Below are 7,500 nucleotides of genomic sequence, written 5' to 3' on the forward strand. Positions count from 1 at the left end.
TGAAATATATATTTGAGTGTCATCAGCATAACAATGGAAACTAATTCCATGTTTCCTTATAATATTTCCAAGTGGCATCATATATATTGAAAATAACAGAGGGCCTAATACAGATCCCTGCGGCACTCCATAGTTTACTGGAGTTATGATCGATTTTTCTCCATTTAAATAGACAAAATGGTAGCGGTCAGATAGGTATGATTTGAACCAGCTTAGTGCTTGTCCTTGAACACCAGTATCATTTTGTAGTCGATCTAAGAGTAATGTATGATCTATAGTATCGAACGCAGCACTAAGATCAAGTAAAACACAGCCTTGGTCAGAAGCTAAAAGTAAATCATTTGTGATTTTAACGAGCGCAGTTTCAGTGCTATGATGCGGTCTGAATCCAGACTGAAACTTTTCATAGATATCATTTTGTTGCAAGAAAGAGCCCAGTTGAGCGGACACCACTTTTTCTAATATTTTAGACATAAATGGAAGATTTGAAATGTGTCTATAATTTGCTAGATTATTATGATCTAATTGTGGTTTCTTAATGAGAGGTTTTATAACTGCCAGTTTAAATGTTCTTGGAACATGACCTAAAGATAAAGACGAGTTAATAATATTGAGGAGAGGCTCTTCCACTACAGGTAACACTTCTTTCAGTAGTTTAGTTGGTATAGGATCTAATAAACATGTTGTTGTTTTAGATGAAGTGATAAGTTTATTTAACTCTTTTTGTTCTATAGTTGTAAAGCACTGTAATTGTTCTTGCGGGGTGATAATTGAAGCTGAATTATAAGGCGCGATTGAAGATTGAACGTTTACAATTGTGGTTCTGATGCTTTCTATTTTCTCAGTGAAGAAGTTCATGAAATCATTACTACTGAACTGTAACGGGATATTTTGTTCGGGTGACGTCTGTTTATTTGTTAGTCTAGCCACGGTGTTAAATAAAAACCTTGGATTGTTTTGGTTGTTTTCTATTAGTTTGTGGAGGTGCTCAGCCCTGGCCGCTTTTAGGGCCTTTTTATAACGTGACATACTGTCTTTCCACGCGATTCTAAAGACCTCTAAATTAGTTTGTTTCCATTTACGCTCTAAAATACGCGTTTCTCTCTTTAAAACATGCGTAGTATTGTTATACCATGGTGCTTTAATTTTCTCTCTGACCTTTTTTAATTTAATAGGCCTCTCTGACCTTTTATAACTCATTATAAGCGAACCAAATTTAGAAAACGTGTGAGCAGCATTTACTTTGAAATAAGCCTGGAATCTGATCAACTAAATTCTGAATTTCGGTTTTATTTTGATTAAATGTGCCTTAAATGAGCCCTTCCTTAAGTTCACAAAACAGTTCTTGCTTCAATTGGAGTCTTGATTCAGTCGATTCATTAACCGCTCTGACAGAAGGCTTTGTTCGTCAGACTGAATCAAACCGATAACTCATTGTTCAATTAAAAGAACCTGTTCAGTCGCTGATGAGTCGGACAACAAGAGTTGTTCTGTGTGTTTGTATTCATGGAGCATTTTATGTCTGTTTATCCAATCACATTCAAATCAGACTGCAAGTTATCATTTGAGGCGACAATCAGTAAACACTAGCAATGACAGTAACCAGACGCGTGTCAGGACAGATCCATCACATTACAAGATGTACATCTCAGGCTCAGTTTTCTGCGAGGCATAATTCCCTTTCACAGCGTATGTTCGATCTTTCGTTCCAACTCATCAAGAATCAATTTCCTCAGACTTTGGTAAAACAGCTGGGCTTCTACAGCATCTTTCCAGTTTCCAAACAGGCGACCTGCTTTCTGACTTACACAATTGTAAATGACCCGCTCCTTCAGAACGGAAAAAAACCTTCATTTTTCCTGTTTTGCTCATTGCATTGCAGTGAGAGGCCAAGTATACGAGACAAAACAGCGAGAGAAATGATGGATTCCTGGAGTCAGAGAAATTCATGGCTGCAGTCTCCAATCCATCATGTGGGAAATGCGAGGGGAAAGGTGGTTATAAAAAGCCCTCAAAACACAACAGTCCCGTCCCGCCCTAGTATAAGCAAAGAGGGAAGTAACATAATTTACAAAGGGAGCAGAGAGGCAAACACAACAGCCAGCTGAAGAAGTATTGCCAAGAAAACCATTTACCATGTCTCTTTCTGACTGCACAGCCCGGAGCATAAAAGTGGGTCTTTTATGGAAAATCCATACAACACAGGAGCCGGGTTTGAAATGAACTTTTTCACTCACCAGCAAATTTGGCTACTAAATTAAGTTACCGGTACAGCCCATTCAGGACTTCTACTAGCCAAAAAATGTATATATATATGTATACAGTATATTAGTGCTGTCAAACGATTAAAATATTTAATCGCGATTAATCGCATTGATGTCACAGTTAACTCACAATTAATCGCAATTAATTGCACATTTTAATCTATTCTAAATGTCCCTTTATTTCTTTTTGTCCCATTCTTTTTTTCTCATTTGAATGCTCTTATCAACATGGAAAAGTGTGTCGGCTTGCTTTGTGCAGATGCTTTTTTATTGAAAACAACATTGGCATATACTGTAGTGTTCAGTTTCACACTAACATTCACACTCGGAGCAAATAATCGTATCAGAGAATTCGCATTCGCATCAAGTGGTGTTTCAGACTGGAGGAGCTGCGATGATCGCTCAGTTCACAACGACAGAACACACAGATCATGTTGGTCTCGTCGATGGAACCATTTGGAAACTTTTTAAAAGTAAACTTTCCATTCATAATCTTATTGACATTCATTTCGGCATCTCGCACTCGCCATCCACTCAAAACGTAACGTTAGCCTTCTACTCTTCGGCCGGCTCGCAAGCCCAAGTGTGTGCGGCGTGCCTGTCGTTCTGTGTCCGGTCTAGCTAGATCCGGTGTGGTGTTGTAGTTTTTCTAACATTACTAGTTGTTGCAACAGCATGTGAAAAAAACGACAAAGCTTGCTAGGCCAAAAAGAACGTTAATCTCGCGAAAAAAAAATGTACGCCGTTAAAATGGGTTTGCGTTAACGCCATTAATAACACGTTTAACTGACAGCACTAATATATATATATATATATATATATATATATATATATATTAAATATACTGTATATATTATAAAATTTGGATACAAAATCCTCTCATCCAGCATCTCCTCTCTTCCTCTTTCATCCTTTCCCCCATAAACGTGTTTTAGGTGCACAGATCAATACAGTACACAGAACATCAGAAAATGTAGGATGTTCGAAAATAACAATGTATTTTCTGTTATTCAAATGCTTTTTAATCTTCGCTATTGCTTCAATGCAAATGAACAAGCGCGCCGTTATTTGAAGTGTTGTGACGTGTGTGTTCAAGTAAGCCAGATATGAGCAGATTCTGCGCAATAAGCTGTATTTAATATATCAGGATGACTCTCAAGTTGAGCATTTGCGCTAAATCTGGGCAGATTTGTCTTACACAAACTTCCCCAGTAAAGTGAGTAAATGTTATAAGTAACACGCCAAATTGGCCAGTGCGTTACCCGCCACTGTTGAGTTCTACTCACATTTGGCGGGTTGACGGGAGTCTTCAATCAGGAACGGCTCTCCATCTTGGCTTCCTCGCTCGGATCTTTGGGATGGTTAATGTGCACTCTTGATCATGAGTCGGAGGTGTTTCTAGATCTTCAAAGGGCAAAAGCATGTCAGTTTGAGAGGTGAGTGCTCTCCAAGCTCTGAAATATTCAGTTTTCACTGCTTAAACTTGTCAAGCCCACAGACAGAACCTCGGTTATTAATTCTTAATATTCCAGATGACTGGAGTCTTACAAGGGAACCGCCAGATGAATCACAAGTAGGGCTTCTCAGAGTTCCTGCTGGTAATGTGTTTTTGACACACACAAACTGACCTGGACAGAGTTTGGATGTGGAACCGCTAACTTTGTCTCCCTAAGTCCTTTTTTGATCTCTCAGAGAAAGACGAGAGCAGAATGGCTTTCCACCGTGGGCTTCGTGATAAGACAGCCATTTTTTTATTTGACACACTTTTGGCAAATAGGTTTTTGAATAACTTTCTTCTTCTGGGAAGCTGCCAGTTTTGGGGGAAAGGGACATTGTGTTTTCTTCTATGGAATTGTTCAAAGTTAAGATGGTGTCAAAATACTTTCCAAATGCGTCGCAGAATTTTGTTACATTTCAAGTTTTGGAACCGAAAACAATTGTTTCCCACAAGACTGGAAACTTACCAGAGGCATTTGAAATGCAGTCAGGAAAACAACAATTCTTCAGTTTTAGAGTTATCATCCTCAGATTTGAAGCAACTTTTGGCTTTAGCTCAAATCGTGTATTTCTAGGCCTCAACAAAGGCCAATTGCACGTGTTTATTATTATTATTGTTATTTTTTCATAAATATATTTCTGCCATGACAACTCTCTGAGTGTTTGGCACAGTAAGGGATATGGTAATGTTGATATGTTTGGTCTAGGCAGAATAGATCTACTGCTGTTATTTCTGCTGCAGAAGAGCAAGTACGGGACTTAATTAAGTTCAGTTTATTGTGTAATTAATTGTGTCTGTGGCACCGTTCAGTCATCACCAACACCAAATGACAAATACTGACAAACATCAAAAATACAAAAAGTACCTTACAAAATACAACAGACATCAACAACATCCCTCTCACAACAGCAACATCACTTCCAAAGATGTGAAATGACCACTGTGATATCACAAGGAATAATTTAACAGAGCTATACTGGAGGATATAAAATATATTTGTGCATGACCAGTTCGTTATAATGGGACCCTATGCCTTCGACCAGATGGTAACATGCAAGATGGGACTTGCTACTGTCATAGATTTTTCCCTAAACCTAACTAAGTCCTATCTCATCTGACCTAAGTCTACCGGGGCCATCTCCAATCGACGATCCCTAACGTCTCCTATCAACGCTTAATAAATACCTGGGCCATCTCCAATCGACGATCCCTAACGTCTCCAATCAACGCTTAATAAATACCTGGGACGTATCCAATCGACGATCCCCCTGGGCCGTCTCCAATCGACGATCCCCCTGGGTCGGAAGATCTCAGACAAATTCCATTGAGAATCCCACCAGCTAAAAGAATACAACCGTTTTTATAGAATAAGGAGGTATGGCAAAAATGTCATGATGCATTACATAATTTCCCCACAAATTTGATTGGTTTTCATAGACAAACTCTTCTGTTACCAGGTAAAGCAAACTTTGTTTCAATGATTACTTCATTGTTAATCACAAGGTTCAAATTTAGTCATCTGTCTAGTTTCAATTCCCAAATGTGTTATTTTTACACTCACACAACCAAAGTAAAAGGGGGTATGGCAACACAATATACAACATTCAAAAACATTTATTTGTATTTAAAGGTTGAGCTGTGAGCTTATTGGCTACGGATACAGCAGGAACCAATCAGCTGTATCCTGATTGCATGCAGATTGAGTGAAGGACCTGCGCCACCTAGAGTTTCATGACAGAACATTCTATTTAATGCAAATCAACTTCTAATGACTTTACAATACGTTTCAAACTTAGTAACTGTAATTGTTTGGTAACACAAAGTCCTCTTTAGTTATACTACTAACTGTAAGTGACTTTGCAACAACATGTCAAGTTACTCTCATTAGAGTATTAGTAGACTGTTGGGTTAGGGTTCGTAGAATAAGTTGACGTACTTGCAAAGTTACTTGTCTGTTGGGGAGCATCAAAACAAAGTGTTTGCAGATATTAAGCATGAAGTAGTATGTTCAAATTTATAAAACTCATAAAACCGGATGGACACTAAACAGGAGAGGATTTATGAATGCCCGTGAAGCAACGTGACTCACACTGAAAGTCACATGACATTGACAACATGGTGGATGTAGTATGTACTAGGGGTGTAACGATACATCGATATAACGTCTAACGATACGATGCATCGATTCCACTCTTAAAATATCGATATACACCTTTATTTTGACACTCCACATTCTCACGTAACATCCTTCCGCCAAAGCGCACATTTTCGTTTACTCACCAACCGCCTGCCGGTGTGTCTTTATAACGTTAATCTCCTCATCTGAAATAGACGCCTGACAAGACTGACTAAACCCTACGTTTTTTCACAAAAGCCGGTTGTCCGCTGTCAAGGCATCGCGAGTTCATGTTTTACAGAGCAGAGACAAGCACTCGCACCCTTGTTGGTGAACGCGAGTCCGTTTTAGCTACTCAGCGCGCAGTATTCAGGTCAGATGTCACTTTGAAAAGACGCGCTGGCTAAGAGGAGTTTCGTCAAAGCTGACTAAGTGATCGAGGGTGGATAATTTCAATGAACTCGTGATATCTTCTTCAGGGCGTAAAAGGAAAATAAAACCAGAAACATTTTCATAGAACCTTACTAAAGCAGTTCGTTTAGTGGTGAGAGAAAAGCTCTCTGTACTGCGTGTACGTTATCACAACAACAAAGTTTGTCAGGCGTCTATGTCAGCTGAGGAGATTAACGTTACGAAGATTAACCGAGTGTTGTATTATTTATCATAGCAATTACTTGATTTTGTTTGACTCAGAGAAATGTGAATCTGCTCTGCAAAAAAAAAAAAAAAAAACTTTTAACATATTAAAGCATACTTTCAATTAACTTTGCTTTTGTAATTTACCTGTATTTAAGTTATTATTATTATTAATCAAAACAACCCAGCTGCAGTTTGATTGATATTACTTGGAATGCACAATAATAATAATAAAAAACATGATTTATGAAAATGAACAAGAACGGAGTACTTGCAAATGACCTCTTCTGTTGTAAATGTCCCAATTGGGAGAGGGTGTGCAATTTTCAAAGAGTTTAATTAAACATTCATGTTATATATTTTGGTTGCATTTGTGAGTTAATAAAAACGTAACTGGTTGTGTGAACATAATATCTAAATATCGATTAATCGATCAATATAGCCCTGAATCGAATCGAATCGTATCGTAGAATTTTTTGAAGTATCGGCAAATATCGTATCGCTGGCTGAGAGAATCGATATTGTATCGTATCGTGATGAACTGTCTGATTTACACCCCTAGTATGTACTATATAAAATGTAGTACCAGTATTCATACAATGTCATATACAGTGATGGTGTTTGGAGGACATGATTAAAAGAACACTAACAAATCCCCCTTTTCCCCCCTATTTATCATTACATTCCCCATCCAGTCAGATCTCAAAGCATCTTGGGAACTGAAAATCCTCAACCCAGTTTTTTTTATTTTAATCAGCAAAGTACTATATTAAATAAAATGCATAAATAAAAGAATATATGAAAATTATGTTCTCCATTTGCAGTGACAAGGTCGCAATGTACATCCAGTTATCGCAAAATAATATTATACAAAAAGTGTTCACGTTTTTTTTTTTTTTTTTTTTATTTACATTGATTGCACACAATGATATTAAGTTGTGATGAAAATGTTTGAGACGCTCATATGAGCACTTCATAATCATCAT

This window comes from Leuciscus leuciscus (genome assembly GCF_965113295.1).
Source record: "Leuciscus leuciscus genome assembly, chromosome: 11".
In the NCBI taxonomy this organism is placed as follows: Eukaryota; Metazoa; Chordata; class Actinopteri; order Cypriniformes; family Leuciscidae; genus Leuciscus; species Leuciscus leuciscus.